We start from the raw sequence: 20,632 nt of genomic DNA, 5'->3' as shown, positions 1-20,632 counted from the left end.
CTCATCATTGGTTAGTGACCGAAATCCCCATGGTCTCTTGTTGTGAAACGCTGCCGTCTGCCGTGAGTCGACGTTAAAATCATCGTTGAGAAATATCCCTCGTCGCCTCAGTTTTATGCCGATTTCAGCTAAACTGTCGGCTGTAGTGTCTCACTACCCCCAGCATCATGATCCCCGACCAAAACCCAACCGGGTTTACCGCCCCACCATTGCTCGTTTGCCGTCCATCGTGGTAAGTGCCCTGACCACCTTATTCCGTTCAATTAACTATGTTTAGGTTGGGATTTTAATCTGTTTTGGTTGAATTGTGATGAGTATTGAACATGGAGTAATCGACCGACTACCTCGAGACCATCATCGTCGCCATTCGCCTCCGCGTATGCTTGGGCATGTTCTGCCAGCCCTGAAAATCTTCTAGAACCGATACAGCCGCTTTGGAAAAGTCTGAACCAGTCCAACCCGACCCGCCTGCCCGACCCGAACTGGTTTGACCTGACCTGAACCGTTGATTGGTATGACCGTTGACTTTGACAAGTCTGATCATTGACTTTGAATTTGACCGAAAAAGTCAATTTTTCGAAAAGCCCTATTTTATGATTTTTTGATGTCCTGAGCCCGAATTCAAAGTCCGTTTTTCCAAATTTGCACCTGATAAGCCGTTTTTCAATGTTTTATCTTCATATTCAAGTTGGTTTATCATTTAAGTTTAGTTTCTGACGTAAATTTGTTTGCTATGTATCCGAGGAATTATTGGACATTGAATTCAAGTTCGAGAGTGATCGAATGGAGATTAAATGTTTGATCGGTGGAGCACAGAAACCAAGGTAATGCTCTACTACCTTTTGTATGCTTTCCGGAACACATTAATAATTGGTAAATGCGTGGATGGAAATAATTGGTCCATGAGATGTAGTTAATTATCATTGGACTCATACAAAAATTGGAATAAAGACAGAATAATGTATAAGACTCTGACGGCTTGAAAAATAAATTGGTAGACTGGTCAGAAATAAATTTCAATTCAATGATTTAATTAATAAATCAATCAATCTCTGAACGTGTAAATCCTGATAATCTCGTTAAAGATTAAATGTTGGAAATATTTGGATAAGAAACTACTAAAAATAACACTATGGGGTAAAATTACTCCATAGTGATCAATTGAGCAAAGTACCCTGAACTCTAAAGGAACTAAAATAATTTCAAGCCTAAGTTATCAGAAGTAATGCCACTTACATAATTGAATGAAATGGCGATAATACCCTCAAAGAGTAAAAAGTACTATGGATGAATATGATAATGGAGATGACTTGAGAACTTAATTTATGATCCACTTGAATCTTGGAATCACCAATTAAATTCCTTATTTAGGTGAAATGCCCCTGTAGTGTAATATGATTTGAAGCATGTTCAAGCTCTGGAATAACTAAATACCCTCAGCTATGAAATGAACAAATCAACCCCGTATACCAATATGACTACATTATAGGACCAAGTTAAACGTAATGGAAGTACTATATGTATTCGAATATCGAAAACGATAGAATTACTCTGAAAAATCCGAAGTGACCAGGATAAACTTGACTACTAAATGACCTAAGTACCCTCAATGACATAGGGTTAAGTGAGAGGCTTGGATAAGCTTGGAAACGCTGACAAACTTACATGATGTACCGTCCCTAAGATTCATTCCGCGATGATTATGAAGATGATCAATTCGACAAGAATTGTCTGTATTAAAAAGTGAATACTTTGGAAGTGCAACGATTTAACCGGTTGACAGGTATCTTTGGTGGGACTTGTATAGTTCGGGTTAACTCAATATTCCGATAGATCGATACAAATCATAAATGCCCTAAATATTCATTTCTCCCTTATCATCTCAAATCACTAAGAAACTAATGCCGAAAATGCCTCTGATTTCCTGAATAATGGAATCACTCTGGTTATATCTGGAAACACAAGTAACTCAGATGCAAAAGGGTTCTGAATACCTTTCTGATTTCATAGTGCCTCCAAAAAATGTCTGAATTCTATATGATACTGATAAATCATGTTTTGAATAATTGATGATTTCGTTAGCTAATGAACTCTTTTGATAGTGATTCTAATTTCCTGCATTCTATCAGTATACTAAAGATCTGTGTTTCCCTACCTGATAAGATTATCAAGTACCTCCGAATAATATCTGGAACCTCTAGTGTGTTCCCTAATCACATGGATATTTTCTCTAATTTTTGTTCTGATCTCTGTTCTAATTTTTGATAGCTCTGGTTACTGACTGAAATTATGTTTATACGGGGTACTCTAGGATCTGGTATGAAGACTCTGGAAGGTTCAGTCATTGCTGGTAATTCCTTGTATAGGTTCAGCACTGACTGATAATTCCTTATGGACCTAAGACAACCCTTGAGTAGGCTTTGAGGGCCCAAAATCTTTCTTGGGTAGGCCCTACGGCCCCAAGAACTTTCTTGGGTAGGCTCTCAGGCCCCAAGGTGCTCCCTTAGGTTATGCAGTTCTGGGGACTACATATGGCATTCGGTTGGAGGATTTTATTATGCTTTTAAAAATATGTTTTAAACTGCTATTGTTTTAAAAAGAGCTGTATATTTTCACTGGTTTTGTGGGAACACACTAGACACCATATTCTAATCTCCTAAACCCATTCATCTAAAACAATTCCTCTAAACTGAAAGCTTACTATTTTTTTACTATCTGAGATATCAGTGGGACATCAGCTCAACGTAAAAGTCTATAAATGTACGAATCAATAAGGAAATATATGCTTATCTCTTATTTGCATGCCCTTCAGCATCATTTGGTAGTACTGTATTATTGAGCTTCCCAAAGCTCACTCTGTTACTCACTATTTCAGGTTAAAAGGATTGAACCAGTGCAACTATCAACATCAGTAGAGGAGTTCCACCAGCGATGCTTGTGGAGTACGGTGCATGTGATTAGGGGGCATGTAACTTGTATTTTTTATATCTGAGTATGAAATGTGTATGATTTTAAGTGTCTGTAATATATGAATGGTTTTTCAGACTTTTATTTTAATTATAAATTATTTTATGATTTTACACGTTTTAAAAGAAATTTTAAATTTTCTAGGATTTTTACGGTGGGCCGCTCCTTTGGCCCTAATATGACATCTTTGATCTGATTGGGTCACCCATATTGGTCTGTGGGTGTTACATTAACCTTTCATCTATTTGGGGATGTGAAATCAGGTAATCGTTCAAGTTTCAAGTCGGATCATACCAAGTTAGGTCAAATCATATACGAATTATGTCAGGCAAATTTAATGGTTTGACTAGGATTAGGTCGGGCTGGGTCGAATCAGTTTGGGTTATTTTTAAGTTGATTAAAAATCAAATTTAGTTCAAGTTCATATAGGGTTAATTTTAGTTTGGATCAATATCAGTTCAGGTTCAAATGGATTGGGTCCGCATGATTTAAATATCAACCTAATTTTGGTTGAAATGGACTTCATTTCGGTTCACGTTTCGGGTCACATTATTGACAGATGAAATTAAGGTCAGACCTTACAGGGTACGGATGAACTTCAGGTCGAGTAATTTTTAGGTGAATTTGTAATTGTATAGGATTTGGAGTAAATTACAAAAAATAGAAATAAATATGGTTCAATTTTGATACAAATTTAATTTTAAGGACTAAATTTAAAGGAAATGAAATTACAAAATGAAATTTAAACAAATTAAACACCACGCAGGGATCAAATTGAAATAATTGTAAAATGTGAAGCTGAAATCAATATAAAAATGGACTAGATTTCAACAATTTAAAAAAATTGGTGGAAAAAGGTTTATAGGGCTTGGATATTATGATATAAATTATAGGGTTTGAAATAAAGTTTATCATGTAATTTATAGGTTTTATAGTAAATTATAAAAATAGAAATAATTATGGACCAATTTCAAATAAAATATAATTTTAAGAATTAAATTGAACAAACATGAAATTACAAAATGAAATCTAAATAAATTAAATAACACGCAAGGATCAAATTGAAACAATTTTAAAATATGAATATGAAATTTATATAAAAATGGGTTGAATTGTATCAATCTAAAAATTTATGAACAGAAGTTTATGGTGTGATTTATAAGATTTAGAGTAAATTACAAAAATAGAAATAATTATAGGGCAATTCTGGATAAAAATATAATTTTATGGACCAAATTCAACAAACATGAAATTACAATCTGAAATTTAAATAAATTAAACAACACGCATGAATCAAATTGAAATAATTTTAAATTGTGAAGATGAAATTAATATAAAAATGGAATAAATTGCATCCATTAAAAAAGTTAATGAGAAAATGTTATAGGATTTGAAGATTATGATACAATTAATCAGGTTTGAAATAAAAGTTTATGATGTAATTTATAGGGTTGGAGTAAATTACAAAAATATAAATAAGTATGGGCCTATTTCAAATAAAAATATAATTTTAAGGACTAAATTGAACAAACATTAAATTACACACTAAAATTATCTGGACATGATTTAGAGTCGGCTATAGTCGAGTACCTTAAAAGATTTGATGTCATTAATTATATAGTGAGCGGTGCTATAGTTGTGCTAATTACAAAAGTCTTATGTTGATCTAAAGAGAAAAGTTATTGAGTAACAAGAAAGTGGTAAAGTTTTCTGAAAGCATCGCTTTGGAAGTAAGTATTGCGGTTGGGACTGAATTTAATAATTATTGAACCTTGATAGATTTTATCAGTTAGCTTTTGTCTTCTGAAATGTACAAGACCTATAATGTTTTCATGTGTCATTGCTTATTAATAATCAATCAAATCCATTTCATGTTTTTGATTTGGAAAAAATAGAGATTTGATTAGAATTGAATTATGAAAAATAACCAATACAGATATGGATTAGAGAAATCTAAAAAATGTAACCAGAACGATTCCTCTATTGAAGTATTGTGGTCAACACATAAAGTCTTTAAATTCGAGGATGAGTTTTTTAGGGGGAAAAATTGTAATACCCCAAATATCAGGCCAATGACTATATTGAAAAAGATTTAAAATTTGAAGAGTAATTTGAATAAATGGTAAAAGATAAGAAAATGATTTAAAATTGTGTTTTGGATTAAATTATAGCAATAGATGATTATAGAGGGTATTTTAGTCTTTTAAGGAGAAAGAATTTAAAATTTATGCTTATTAGGGATTTTAGGAAGAAAAAGGGAAAGTAGAAACAAAGAGCGTTATCTCTTCTCCTTTTCTTCTTCTCGTGCAAGGACCACTCTCCATAGCCCAAAGGTAAACCTCAACTTAATCAGTTTTTCCTTTCGATTATGGGTTGTTGTTACAACCTTAAGTAATATGTAAGCTAAAATGAGGGTTAAATATGATTAAAACAAAGGTATGGATGAAATATTAGAGATTTAAGAAAATGGGTTTTGAAATGATATGTTAAAATATGAGTGTTTATAGATGTTTATGGTAGATTTGACTTGTCAAATAGGTAAATGAGAGATCGGAAGCATTAGATAGAATTAAGAACATATTAGAAAAAGAAGTGTGATTCTTAGAACTGAATGTTCTTGGAAGATTTTAGATGTTTTAAGACACTAAATGAATGAATGTTAGTATGAATAGGTAAAGAAGAGTTTAATAGTATTGTATGGTGTAATTATAACAAAATTTGACCCCATTTATATAATAATCGGGTTAAAAACTGAAAAATCTGGGCAAGGGTATCGGTACTGATGTAACTATACCGATACTATAGGCTAAAATGGGATGAATTAGCTATGTAGTATTGATATTGATTCAATCAGTATCGAAACGGTGAGGTAGTATCGATACCATGGTAAGGGTATCGATACTAGGCAATATCGAATCTAAAATTGGTATCGATATCGGAAGGGGTATTAGTACCATAGTATAGAAGTATCGGTACCAGGGTAGTAGTATCGATACTATTGAGCTTGGAATGGCCAATTAGTTGAAAATGTTATAGAAAATATAATAATATGTATTCTTGAGTAATGTTTAAGTATAATTGTTCGAAAATATACTAACAATTGATATTGTATGTGTCTTTATGGATGCTTGAGCAGATCGAAATCAAGCTCCTGAGTAAAGAAAACAAAAGGCAAAGGCAAATTACCTGATTAATCAACCTTGCGTTTTGGATATAATAGCGAGGCAATCCAGGTGAGTATATTATTGTAATTAATTGAGATGAAGACGATTTATATTATTCAAAGTAGAAATTTAAATTAATGTATATTCTATAGTATTGATTATGTTATTTATTATGTGTATGGAAAGAGTATTATGAATGAGTTTTAGAGTATGAACTGCTCTAAACAGAATACATAAATAAAATGGATGAAAGAATGCATTAAGGCGTTAAAGGATGCCATAAATAAAATGCATGAAAGGATGCATTAAGACATGAAAGGATGCCATAAATAAAATGCATGAAAGATGTATTAAGGAATGAAAGAATACCATAAATAAAATGCATGAAAGGATACATTAAGGTATGAAAGGATGCCATAAATAAAATGCATGAAAGGATGCATTAAGGCATTAAAGGAGTCCATAAATAAAATGCATGAAAGGATGCATTAAGGCATGAAATGATGCCATAAATAAAATGCATGAAAGGATGCATTAAGGCATGAAATGATGTCATAAATAAAATCCATGAAAGGATGCACTAAGGCATGAAAGGATGCCATAAATAAAATCCATGAAAGGATGCCATAAATAAAATGCATGAAAGGATGCATTAAGACATGAAAGGATGCCATAAATAAAATGCATGAAATGATTCATTAAGGCATGATAGGATGCCATAAATAAAATGCATGAAATGATGCATTAAGGTATGAAAGGATACCATAAATAAAATGCATGAAAGGATGTCATAAATAAAATGAAATTTAACGAATAATTACTACAGAAAAATGAAAAGAGAAATGTATAAGAAAGAAAGGTATGTTGGACATACTAAGGATGGTTATGATAAGAATTATAAAAGAAGTTTGGTTTCAATAATAGGGGCTTATTTAATCCTTGTAGATGATGCGAATTAGTTCAAAAACTAAGAAATTCATAATAAGTTTATGAATTTTTGTATCTGGTAGCAGGTGTGCAACCCATGTAAATTATATAAATGTTTGGGCAATGACTATTTTGACACTAGAGGTGTAAACTATAGAATTTATAATGAAATTAAATAATTAATTGATAATTTGTCTAATTATTAGAGTAGGATATGTTTAAAAGTAAAAGATTAATGGTCTAGCTGTGAATTCGACATAAAGGTGACGATCATGCAAGTTAGATCGAAGGCTAAATACCTTTGAATAAAAGACTAAAGGAATTATAATGCATTTTGATATAAATGGTGCATAAGTGGTATGAAAGGATACTATATATATATATAATGTACATCAATGCATAATTTGTAAGATGGATGTCATAAAGAAAAAATATACAGAAGAATAAGTATGTTGGGTCTACTAAGAATAATTTCGATAATTGTATGAAAGAATTATGGCTTAACTGAGAACGGCTTATCGGGTCCTAATGGTTTATGAAATTTAATTCATCATTCAATAGTCATAAAATACTTATGTATAAATTGTGCTATCTTTATAGTATTATGTCTCACTGAGTAAAGTGTTGTTTCCACGCGTAGGTAAAAGTGGAGGCAAATTAAATAAATAGTGCAGCAGTAGCAGTAGATATCATCTCTTAAGGTTGACTCTCATCAGTAACGGTCGGACAATCATGTTTATTTTTAACAATTGTTGGCATGTAATCAAATTTTAAAGAAAAATGTCGTAAGGTATATAAAGTTGACATTTTGGTAGTATATTTCAATGATTGTCTTATCATTTTGCTAAAATGTTTTAATTTAAATTTCAAAGTAAAATTTTAAGGGTTTTTAAAAGACAAAACTGTTTAAAAAGTAAGGTGACATCCAAATATCGTATATGGAAGGTATACAGAAGATTGGTGTTACACACGCGCACTGTCGGTGCGTGCGGCGTTGACAGTGCCATTTTGAATGGCCAATTCTTCCTCTATCTTCTATACACTCCAGTTTACCAATACTAACCCTCAACAAACCGAAAAAATAACAAATAATTATTGAAAAAATGTTTGACATCTTACCTCGATGGGGAAAATGATGACGGTCCGTCGGCGATGAGAAAAATCAGTCGAGTTTTGTTCGATCGACCCCAACAAGACTAATGGAAGGGGCGATGAGATGGCACAGTCGTCGGATTGGCCAAAATCGAAGAAAATCTTATGCGATGGGGGTTATTTTTGTCGAAGCTTCATGGTGAATTTTACAGCGAACGATGTCGATTTTGGACGAGGGGTTTGGGGGTTTTATTAGCTGATCGATGATGAACTGAATGGGGGGTGCAAGCTGGCGCGGTCGACGATGGTGGATTGAAGTATTGAAGAGGGTCGGTTGGGGAGAAAATATGGGTAGTTAGGGATTAGGGTTTCTAATTTAGAGATTTTGGGGTTTAACGACTATTAATCTAATATGTTATATATTTAAGAAAAATATATCAAATAGGCTAGGGTAAGCTAGCCTTCAGGTGGGGGTAGGGGTTCGAACCCCTATAACACCTAATCCATTTCTCTTTTTTTCTCTGCCAATAAAAAATAGAAAAATTCAGGTCTAGGTCCTGAATTTTCTATAGCTTCTATAATGACATACCAGTTCTGGAAACTTGCAATTTGGTCCTCAAAGTTCATTAAATTAATTTCAAAATGTAATTTTTCTTTTACTTAAAAGTAAGGTTGTTACAATTCTTCCCCTTAAAAGAAATTTCATCCTAGAAATTTACTAGGACCAAACATATGCGGAAATTGAGTCTTTATGGATTCCTCTGACTCCCAGGTGGCTTCTGCAAGACCACGGTTACTCCACTGAACCTTTACCATCGAATATGCTTGTTCTTCAGCACTCTCTCAACAAGATCCAAGATTTACACAGACGCCTCTTCATAGGATAGAGTTGGCCTCAATCCAATATCCTCTAACTGAATGATGTTGCGTGGGTATTGACGATAGAGCCTCAACATAGACACGTGAAAGATATCATGAATACGACTAAGCTGGGGAGGCAACTCGAGATGATATGCAATAGGTCCTATTCTCTTTATGATATAATATGGTCCAATAAATATCGACTTAATTTGCCTTTGTGCCTAAATCTCAGCACTTTCATTGAGATACCTTCAAAAAGATTTGATCTCTAACCTCGAACTCGATGTCTTTCCTTCTCTGGTTGGCATAAGACTTATGTCTTTCAAATGCCTCTTTCAGTCTCACGCACTAACTCAGGTCCCAAAGTCTTTCTATCACACAATTCAATCTAACAAATCGAGGTACGACATCTACACCCATAAAGTACTTCGTACAGTGCCATACGAATGCTGACATGGTAGTTGTTATTTTAAGCAAACTCAGCCAAAGTCAAAAAGTTCTTTCAACTTCCACAAAAATCAATCAAACATCCCCATAACATATCCTCAAGGACCTGAATCACTCACTCAGATTGACCATCAGTTTGCGGGTGGAAAGTTGTACTGAATTTAGTGTAGTACCCAGAGCTTCATGCAGTGCTTCCCAGAATCTCGAAGTAAATCTCGGATCTTGATCTGAAATGATAGACAGCGGAACACCATGCTATCTGATGATGTTTAGATATACAATCTAGTATTGTGAGTTGACTTTGTTAAGTCTATCAACAGTTACTACAAGAAATTCTAGTATTGTGACAAATTTAATTTTGTCAAAATTAATTTTGTCACTATTACAATCATTTTGGTGATAAAATAAATAATCGTTGAATTAGATTAAAAAAGATATACAATTATGACAAAAGCTAAAATCGTCATAATAATTTATCACAATTAGCAAACATGTGTAAAATATAGTGACAAAAAAAATTATTGCGAATTTTTGTCACAAATGTTTCCCTCCAATTTTTTGGCACCAAATTAAAGGCATATAATGACAAATTTTGTAACTAAAAGTTTTAGTAACTATGATAGAAAAATTTTCACAACAAATAATGAAATTTAATTATAGTGACAAAATGTATAGTCATAAATTATTTTCTCCAATTTGTGGTACAAAAACAAAATTATATAGTGATATGATTTGTAACTATAAACTATAATTATTGTTACCAAAAATATTTGTCACAACAAATAATGATATTCATGTTTTTAGTAAAAAACATTGTCATTGTATGCTTTAATTATAGTGACAAAATATATTGTCACAAATATATCCCTCCATATTTTTTGCTCCAAAAAAGTCATATTGTGACAAATTTTGTAACTATAAGTGTTAATTATCACAAATAACATTGTCACAAAAAATAATGATATTCAAGGTTTTGTGACAAATTATATTTGTAATTATAAATTTTAACTATAATGATAGCATATATTGTCATAACTATTTTTTTTCACTTTTTTGTTACAAAAGTTATATTGACAATTTTTATAATTATAATTTATAGTTATTGTTATAGAAAAAATTATAACATCAAATAATAAAATTTAAGTTTTTGTAATTAATTATTTTTGTACTTATATATTTTAATCATTATGAAAATTATACTATCAGAACCATTTCTCCATATTTTTAGTGTCAAAAATGTTATATAGTAACAAAATATATTTTCATAGAGATATTTTTCCATTTTTTTGTGCCAAAAAAATTATATAGTAACAATTGTTGTAACTATAAGTGTTTATAATTATTACAAAAACAAATTGTCACAAACAATAATGGTATTCATATTTTTGTGACAAATTATACTTGTATATATAAATTTTAATTATAATGATAACATATATTGTGATAAATATTTTTCTCCATTTTTTTTTTGTTTCAAAAAGTTATATTGATAAGTTTTGTAATTATAATTTATAGTTATTGTTATAAAAATTATCACATCAGATAATAAAATTCAAGTTTTTTGTAATCAATTATTTTTGTAGTTATATATTTTAATCATTATGAAAAATTATACTATATATAAACATTTTTGCCTATTTTTTGGTGTCAATAATGTTATATAGTAAAACTTTTATAGTTATTGTTATAGAAAAATTATAACAAAAAAATTATTTTTTAATTAATAAATGATTTTAGTTTTTTATGAAAAAATATGTTTGTAGTTATACATTTTGATTATAATGATAAAATAAAATTATTACTGTTGAGTCAATCGAAAAGATGATATAGCCAAGAAGGGGGTGAATTGGCAATTAAAAAATTTGGTGGGAGCTTGAGACAAAAAGTAAACAAATGAACACTAAGTATCGGTACTATTTTAGTATACTGGAATTTGACTCAAAAAAAAAAGGTAGTATCGTTACTACTACACAAAGTAGTATCGATACCGTATATAGTATCAATACCATTTTAGCATTTTGTTTTGACAGTATCGGTACTACTATACTAAGTAGTATCGATATCATAAATAGTATAGGTACCATTTTAGCATTTTGTTTTGATAGTATCGGTACTGACTTAGCAGTATCGGTACTACTTCATTTTTTTGGGCTTCAACATCGATATCTATATCGATACTTCTTGAACAATATTGACACTATTCTAGTAGTATCCATACTACTATACTTAAAAATTATTTTTGACTCGATATTGTTCTAGTAATATCTATATACGATTTTTAATCATTTCTATTAATATTGTTATAATTTTTATTTATTTTTTATTTTAATATTATATTAATCTCATCATGTCCTCTAGACTATGATTTAATTATTATTATTTATTATTATTATTATTATTATTATTATTTTCTTAAGAATATATATAAAGATAGTCTAATGAATAATAATAATTGTAACACCCCAATTTAGGGGCTAAATTTAAGAAATTATAAAGGGGTGGATTTAATTTGTATTTTGAAAGAAACAGTGGATTAAATTGTAAAATTTCAAAGTTGGCAGACTGTTTTAAGAAGTGTAGGAAGTTTAGTGACTAAACTCATGGTTTACCCATTTTTATTATAGGATGAATTATAAACCCCATTTGTCATGCCCAATTTTCAGTATGTTTCCAGTTTTCCTCTTCCCCTCAACCCCTCTTTCAACTTCGATCTACTCGCCGTCCGACTTCCGATCGACGAGCCGAACCCATCATCATGTTCGTTGTCGAGCGAGGAACAAAACCCCTCAAACCTTTCATCGTGAATCGTCGCCGTTCGTCGTTAATTTCAGTCGGAAGTATCGTCGGTAATAACTCGATTTCAATTGGTTTTTCATCGATTCACGACGATCCGAGCATCCGTTTACGACACCTCCCGCACCATCGTGTTCCTTGCATCGTTCCGAGTCCGCCGATGTCATCCTTGGTCTCCGTCGACGGCGGCGCGTGAGGAGGTGAAGCAGTCAAAGTTTCTGATTCGTTGAAATCGAGCTCTCCGCCGTTCAAAATTGTGAACAGAGCTTTGTAAGTATCTCGGAATCGCTAAAAATAATTTTTAAGAATTTTCCATATTTTTAGGCAACCGGAAGAGGCCCCATGCGCCCCCACACGTCGCCACTACGCGTGGGGATGGTCCAAATGACCGGTTTGACTGGTTTTGGAGCAGAGTTGACCGGTTTGACCGGTCACAACCCGACCCGACCCGTTGATCGGCGTTGGCCACTGTTGACCAAAACTTTGACTGACTTTGACCGGGCATTAAACGACCTTTGACTTTGACCGAGTATACCTATCCTGATATTTTTTGACGTTCCAAATCTGATTCCGCAGTCCGTTTTTCGAAATTCGAACCCAAAGGCCTCGAAATTACCGCTCAAACCCGTTGACTTTGATTTTGACCAAAAATTCCAAATTTTCGAAAAGTCATATTTTATGCTTTCGATGTCTGAATCCGAATCCGAAGTTCGTTTTGCCAAATTCGAACCCGGTAAGCTATTTTTCACTAATTTATCACCCGATTCGATCCATTTATCGTAATTAAGCTCCGTTTTTTATATAATTTATGTTAATATGTATCTGAGGAATTATTAGAAGTTGAATTGAAGATCAAAGGCGTTCGAATGGAATATTTATGGTCAATCAGTATTGCACGAAATTGAGGTAATACTTTACTACCTCTTTATACTTTATGGAACATGATGATATTGGTAAATGCATGAATAAGATAATGTTGATCACTTTTGTGGAGTTGATTAATTTATACACTCGATATGAATGTGGTAGAAATTCGATAACTGAATTCGGATCGAATGATTAATATAAGAGATTGAGGGAATGTTAGAATTAAATTACAAGTTGTGTGATTTGTGATAAAGAAATCAACTATGGATTTGTAACTTATATTTTAAAGGTTAAATGTTAAAGCTACTTGGATGGGAAATTATGAGAATACTCCGGTAGGGTAAAATTATGAAAATACCCTTATGTTTGAGGATGACAAGAATTGTCCCTGGAAGTTGGTTAATAACTCTGAAAAGACATATTGATCTGATATAATTACAGATGTGCATAAGAAATGCTAGTTTTGCTTAGAAAATTTGGATAATTGGTTTTTAACCCTGAAAGGGTTTGTATACTATACTATAAGTCTGTTAAGGAATCATTTCGAGATCAAAGAATGTTCGGGAAAGCAATTAACCATTGGATCTCTAAGTATAATTATTTTTGTTAAGAGTTAATACCGAAATTATCTGATTAAGAAATTACGAAAATGCCCTTGAGAGGTAAAAATAGTCCAAGTTGACTCTGAATGAGGAAGTAACATGAGAATTTGTTTTTAAACCGATAAATTACTGATTTGATTGTTGAGATCCTATTTTTGTATGGAAAATTCTGATAATCCGTTAGTAACATCTGAGAAGGTATTTAACTTGGAAATCTTCGACTTGAGTAAGTACGTGAAGAATAATAATTTATCGATGGTAATATTTTGTTAGAATAGTTCATAGGGACTGACATAAATGATAAGTTTGAATTAAATAATAAGACCGAATGGAAGGAAATGATTGAAATATTCTAGATTTGTAAAATGACCAAAATACCCCTAGAATGGAAATGACTCAAGAATGTCACCAAGCTCAGGAATGAATCGATATACTCAATCTTTGAAATGAATAGAAAAACGTTGAGCACCAAAATGACCAAAATACCCTATTGGCCTAGAATAAGTAAATGTCTTGGATTAATTAAGGAATCCAAATAAACATGGATGTTGTACTGCTCTTAAAAGTTATGGAACACAACTTAAGTGATCAACCAACGTTAGTGCTATATCATTACCTGAATGATATAAGTACCACTTGAATGTTTGTTCATCTTCTCAAATTTGGATCGATGATAATTCTAGAAGTACTTGGCTCAGCTCAACTCTAGAGTGCATACAGTACTAATAAGTGGGTATTCGTGAGTCAAATCAACCCGAATACCAGAATGACTTTATTATATGAATAAATTGAACTGAAATGAAGTACAACGTGTATTTGAAATTCAGAAACGTCTGAATTATTCTGGAAAACTTTAAAGTAATCGGGATAGACTTGCTTACTAAACGAACTAAGTAACATCAATGAGTGAGGATTAAATAGGTGATTGGATGAGTTTGGAAACACTGTTGAACTTACATGATGAATTGTCCTTATGGGTTATGAGCCATGGATCAAGTACATCCGTATTTCCTGATATTGTTGAAACGTGGAAATGAAATAAAGACCGTTGGAAGATTTATTCAGTGATGATTATGAGGATGATTTATGGATCTACATTATGGTATTAAAGAGTCAATACACTAGAAGGATAATGAATTGACTTGTTGACATGCATCAGTTTGGGAGTTGTGTAACTCGAGTTGTTTGATAATATGATCGATAGTCATAGATTGTAAATGACTTGAATTTTCGATTCTATATTTTCATCTAAAATCACTTCGGTCATGTTGGAAAACGTAAGTAACGCAGAAGGAAAAGATTTGAATACCTCATTTGGTTCAATTGGGCTAAAATCCTATGAATTCAAAGTATATTCCTGAATACCCCTGATTGTTTGGGTAATGGAATCACTCGCAGTAAATCTGAATTTAGAATTATTCTGTATAAAGGTTCCTGAAGGTTTTCCTGATGCATATAGAAACTTAGTGGAATTCTAAAAGTATCAATCTGAAATGTCTGATTAGATCGGTTAGAAATCGATTCTCTTCAAAAAAGATCTTATTATTGGAATCCGATCAAATTGCACGAGCTTCATATTATCCTTACCGATAATTACAAAATGCCTCTGAAAAATACTTGGATCCTCTAGTGTGTGTTCCCTATGTACTACATAATTGTTTTATCTATTTTGAAATGAGGTACACTAAAATCTATGGTTATTGTTTTATGATGGACCGACTTACGGTGATGGTTTATGGAGTATGACTGATATATGATTATTAGTTTTCACTGATATATGATAATGATGATTACGGACCTAATGTGACTCTTGGGTAGGCTCACGGGCCCCAAGATGCTCTATTAGGTTGGCTCCCTTTTATCGTGTGCTTAGGGTAAGCACTATGGACTTACAGGCCTAAGGATACAGGCCCAAAGCCTATCCTTATGTGGCTTCCTTTTTGTTGTGTGCTTAAGGTAAGCCCTACGGACGTAGTTCTAAGGAACTGCGGATGGTGTACATGAAAAGGATTTAAACTACGAGTTTCAAAAGTGAAACTTCATTATGATTTTATGATGATTTACTGAACTATTACTCGTTTATTGTACCTACTATGATTTTATCGTACTGTTGGAACACACTAGACATCCTATTCGATCTCATGAAAACGTGATACTATGAATGCTTCCTATGAACTGTGATCTTCATGGTTTCTACTCGATGAACTACTAATGGAATCCCAGATTATCTTGCAAACTGGTTTATGTTTGATTCAATAAGGAAATTATGGCTTCACATTTATCTGCATGTCCTTTAGCATCACTTGGTAGTTCTGTATTACTGAGCTTTCCGAAGCTCACTCTATTACTCAACATTGCAGGTTAAAAGAATTGTACCAGTGCAGCTATCGACAACAGTAATGGAGTTCTTCCGGCGTTGTTTTCAGAGTATGATACATGTGATTAGGGAGCATGTAATTGTATTTTGTTTTATATACGAGTCTGAAAATCATTTTATTTCTGAATACTAATAAATGATTTTATACATTACATGTTTTAAGAAAAGTTTTAAATTTTCCGCTATTTTTACAGTGGGTCGCTCCGATGGACCTAATGTGACACTTCAGATTGGATCGGGTTACCCGTATCGGTCTGAGGGGGTTACAATAATTGTGTTATAGCTTCTTGGAGCTGACAGAGTAAGGAAATCTTGGGCAGAAATTGCAGGTATGCCTTAACAAGAAATTCCACTCATAATCTGATAACTTAAATAGTTTGAAAAACTGGTAAAGAATGAACTTAAACCATATCCTTTCATGGATGATGTTTAGCCAAAATATTTTGAACTAATAATGCCAATTCACTTCATTTAATTTTGTGTGGTTGTTAAACCCTTATAGGTTTCTACAAGGCCCTGAAACTAATCTGGCTACTGAAAGGAATATTCGAGAGGCAATCGATAAACAGACAGAAGTAATTGTGCAGCTCATTAACTACACCAAGAGTGGTATGGTTATTAATATTTTTCAAGTTCCAACACCCTAGAACAACTTAAATATGAGGAATAATCTTCAATTTTCCCGATTCATGTCATGAATGTAATGTTGTTGTCTTTCAGTATTTAAGGAGTTTATCTTCCTAGACCTTTAATTATGTAAAGCTTTCTATACACGTTTCAGGCAAGAAATTCTGGAACCTGTTCCATCTACAGCCTATGCGTGATCAGAAGGTAAAATCCTCTAAATGTTCAGGGTGGAATATGGATGTTTCATCTTGCCATATAACTCCATCTCTATATATTTATTATATAAATATTTTTTAAAACCCTTAGTTTAACCGTTTTGTCTTGGGATTTCCATGTTTGACAAAAAATAAAAATAAATAAATAAATATAGAAGTCTAAGGTTCAAGGAAATAGAATCGGATATAAAATTTAAAAAAAGTTATTTAATCAAAATAATAATTTATAACAAATATTAATTTCTCATCATAAAAAATTGTGGCAAGTAATATTCTTTCACAATAACAAATTATAACAAAATTATTTAGTCACAATAACACGTTAAATTTAGTCAAAGTAAAAAAAATTATATCAAATTTATTTCGTCCTAATATTTTGTCAAAATAAAAAATTGTGACAATTTTATTTAATAAAAATAACAATTTATAACAAATATTAATTTCTCGTTATAACAAATTGTGACAAAAAATATTCTTTCACAATAACAAATTGTAACAAAATTATTTAGTCATAGTAAAAACTTATAAAAAATATTTAGTGACGAAATAAAAGTAGTGAGAAAATAAATTTTGTTGTAATATTTTTTTTTCACAAAAACCTTTTTTGTTTGATGTTATAATTTAACTTAATTGACACGAAATTTACTTTTTGTGATAAAATAATTATTTTATTTTAACAAATACTTAGTCTCTGTAAGTTATATTTCATGACGAAATAGCAATTGCAACAAAATAATTTTTGTAGCCTTATGTATTTTCGTCACAAAAACCCTTTTATATTTGATGTTTAAATATAAGTTAGTTATGACAAAATGTAATTCTCGTGATGAAATAGTTAATTGATTTTGACAAATATTTTATTTCGATAAGTTAATTATAGTAACAAATTTCATTGTTACAATAAATACTATACAATAGTAACGAACACAATTTTTCACAATATACTTTACATGACAAGGTTGTTCTAACAAATATGGTAAAAAATAAAATTGGCCAGAATAAATATATCGTGACAAATTTAGTACTTTTAGTGATAAATAATATTGTTGAAACAATCAAAAATTCTTATAGTGAATCATCCAGACAGAATGTTTTTTCAAAGGGGTCAAAGGTAACCCAGTAACAAAATCCATAGTAATACGCTCCCATTTCCACTCATGAATCTTGATAGGTTGTAACAAACCCGACAGATGTTGGTGCTCTGCCTTAAGTTGCTGAAAAGTCAAACATCTAGCAACAAAATCAGAGTTGTCCTTCTTCATGTCGATCCAATGATACCTCTCTCTCAGATTCCGGTACATTTTATCTCCACTGTAGTGCATAGCATATGGACTACTATGAGCCTCACTGAGAATAGTCTGTCTCAACTGTGCATCATTAGGCACATAATAATGACCTTTGAACCATATAACTCCATTCTGGTTAAAAGAATAGTCTGAGGTCGTCCTCTGCTCCAATTTCTCAAAATGGGGAGCAAGGAGCTATCTAGAAGTTGCATGGCCTTGATCTCTTCGGCTAAGGTCATCTTAAACTGTAATTCTACTAACAGAACGCCATCATCATATAACTTCACCCTGGAAAATAAGGACATCAAATCAGCTATCGCCTTCTAGATCAAAGCATCCACAATTACATTAGCTTTGCCTAGTTGGTAGTTAATCTCGTAATCATAATCCTTTAGAAGCTCTAGCCAACGATGTTGTCTCAGATTAAGTTCCTACTAGGTCAGAAGATACTTCAAACTCTTATGATACATAAAGATGTAACACTTCTCTCTATAGAGATAGTGTCTCCATATCTTTAAAGAAAATATTACAGCTACCAACTCGAAGTTGTGGGTTGGGTAATTACACTCATGCGACCTTAGCTGAAGGGACACATAAGCGACTACTCTCCCCTCTTGCATCAGAACAAAGCCAAGTATGGAGTGTGAAGTGTCACTATACGCTGTAAAATCCTTCTCGAGCTCAGGTTAAGTCGAAATTGGAGTTTGAGTCAAAGCCCCATTCAATTTCTCATAGTTCTCCTATTGTGCATTGCCTCAGTCAAACAGAACATTCTTCCTCAACAATTTCGTCAAAGGAGCAGTAATGATCGAGAAGACCTCGATAAAACGTTGATAATACCTGACTAAACCCAAGAAACTATGAATCTCAAAGACATTCTTGGGTCGCTTCCAACTCACAATGGCCTCAATATTGCTCGAATTGACTTAGATACTTCTCGCATAATCAATATGCCCAAGAAATAATACCTTTCGAAGCCAAAATTCACACTTACTCAGCTTAGCATACAGACGATGCTCTCTCAGGGTCTGTAGAACAATCTTCAGATGCTCATCATGCTCTGCCTCACTCCAGGAATAGACTAGAATATCATCAATGAAAACTACTACAAATTGATCTGAATAGGCCTTGAATACACGATTTATCAGGTCCATAAAAGTTGCGTGAGCTTTCGTCAACCAAAAGGCATCACCAAGATCTCATAATGCTCATATCTAGTGCGGATGGCAATCTTCACAACATCTGAACCCTTAACCTTCAACTGATAGTACCCCAAGTAAAAATCAATCTTAGAAAATATAATAGAACCTCACAATTGATTGAATAAGTCATCAATCTTGGGTAGTGGGTACTTATTCTTAACTGTCAACTTGTTCAATTTTGGTAATCGATGCATAGCCTTAGCGATCCATCCTTCTTTTTCATGTACAAGATGGAACTCCCTAGGGTGAGGTATTATGTATGATGAAACCTCGATTAAGTAATTCATATAACTAGACCTTCAACTCCTTAAGTTCCTTCGGGGCCATACGATAGGGTTCCATGGAAACAGGTGTAGATCCATGATAAATATCAATCTCGAACTCTACCACTCTATTAGGAGGTAACCATGGAAACTCCTCTGGAAAGGCATTGGGAAACTTACTAACTGTACGAATCTCTTTAATCTTGGACAAGGAACCTTTCATGTTCAAGATACAGGCAATGACAGTCTCATATCCCTTCTGAATCATTAGATCGATAACCAAAGTCGATACTATATTAGAGAGATAGCCACGACGTTCACCAACTAACACAATAATCCGACCATCATAAGTCTTCAAAGTATCTCTCTTGTACTTACAATCCAAATTGACATTGTGCTCATTCAACCATCCATCCCCATAATTAAATCGAATTCCTCTAAAGGAAGCTTTACAAGGTCGACGAGAAAATTTCACCTTGAACCTCCAAAGGACAACACGAGAATACTTTATTCACAATCACTGATTGTCCTACTAGAGCCATAACTATAAAATCACTCTCACTATCCTCAATCTGAATCTGAAGGTCTTAGAATACAAAACTCGATACGTAGGAGTAGGTGGAGCCATTGTCTAGTAATGTAAAATATGAACATGATAAATAGTAAATGTACCTGCAATAACCTCTAGCTCAACTCTGTCATCTCGATGTTTGGTGTCATACACCACAACTGACTATCTGGCTTCTAATACTGCTGGCCCTCTACCCTACTGATATCGGTCTCTACTATATGCCTTCGATGTTGATCCAAAGTCTTTCCCTAACTACGCCCTCTAGCTAGAGTTTGAACTGATGCCTAAGAATGTGCAAGATTTTGGGTAGTCGTCCTCTCCGTCGAATATAGCTACGGAAAGTTCCTCTAAAAATGACCACTGGATCCATA

This window comes from Hibiscus syriacus, unplaced genomic scaffold, assembly GCF_006381635.1.
Source record: "Hibiscus syriacus cultivar Baekdansim isolate YM2019G1 unplaced genomic scaffold, ASM638163v2 tig00111191_pilon, whole genome shotgun sequence".
Lineage (NCBI taxonomy): Eukaryota > Viridiplantae > Streptophyta > Magnoliopsida > Malvales > Malvaceae > Hibiscus > Hibiscus syriacus.
The sequence above is the reverse complement of the archived record's forward strand: the minus strand, read 5'-3'. Positions refer to the sequence as shown.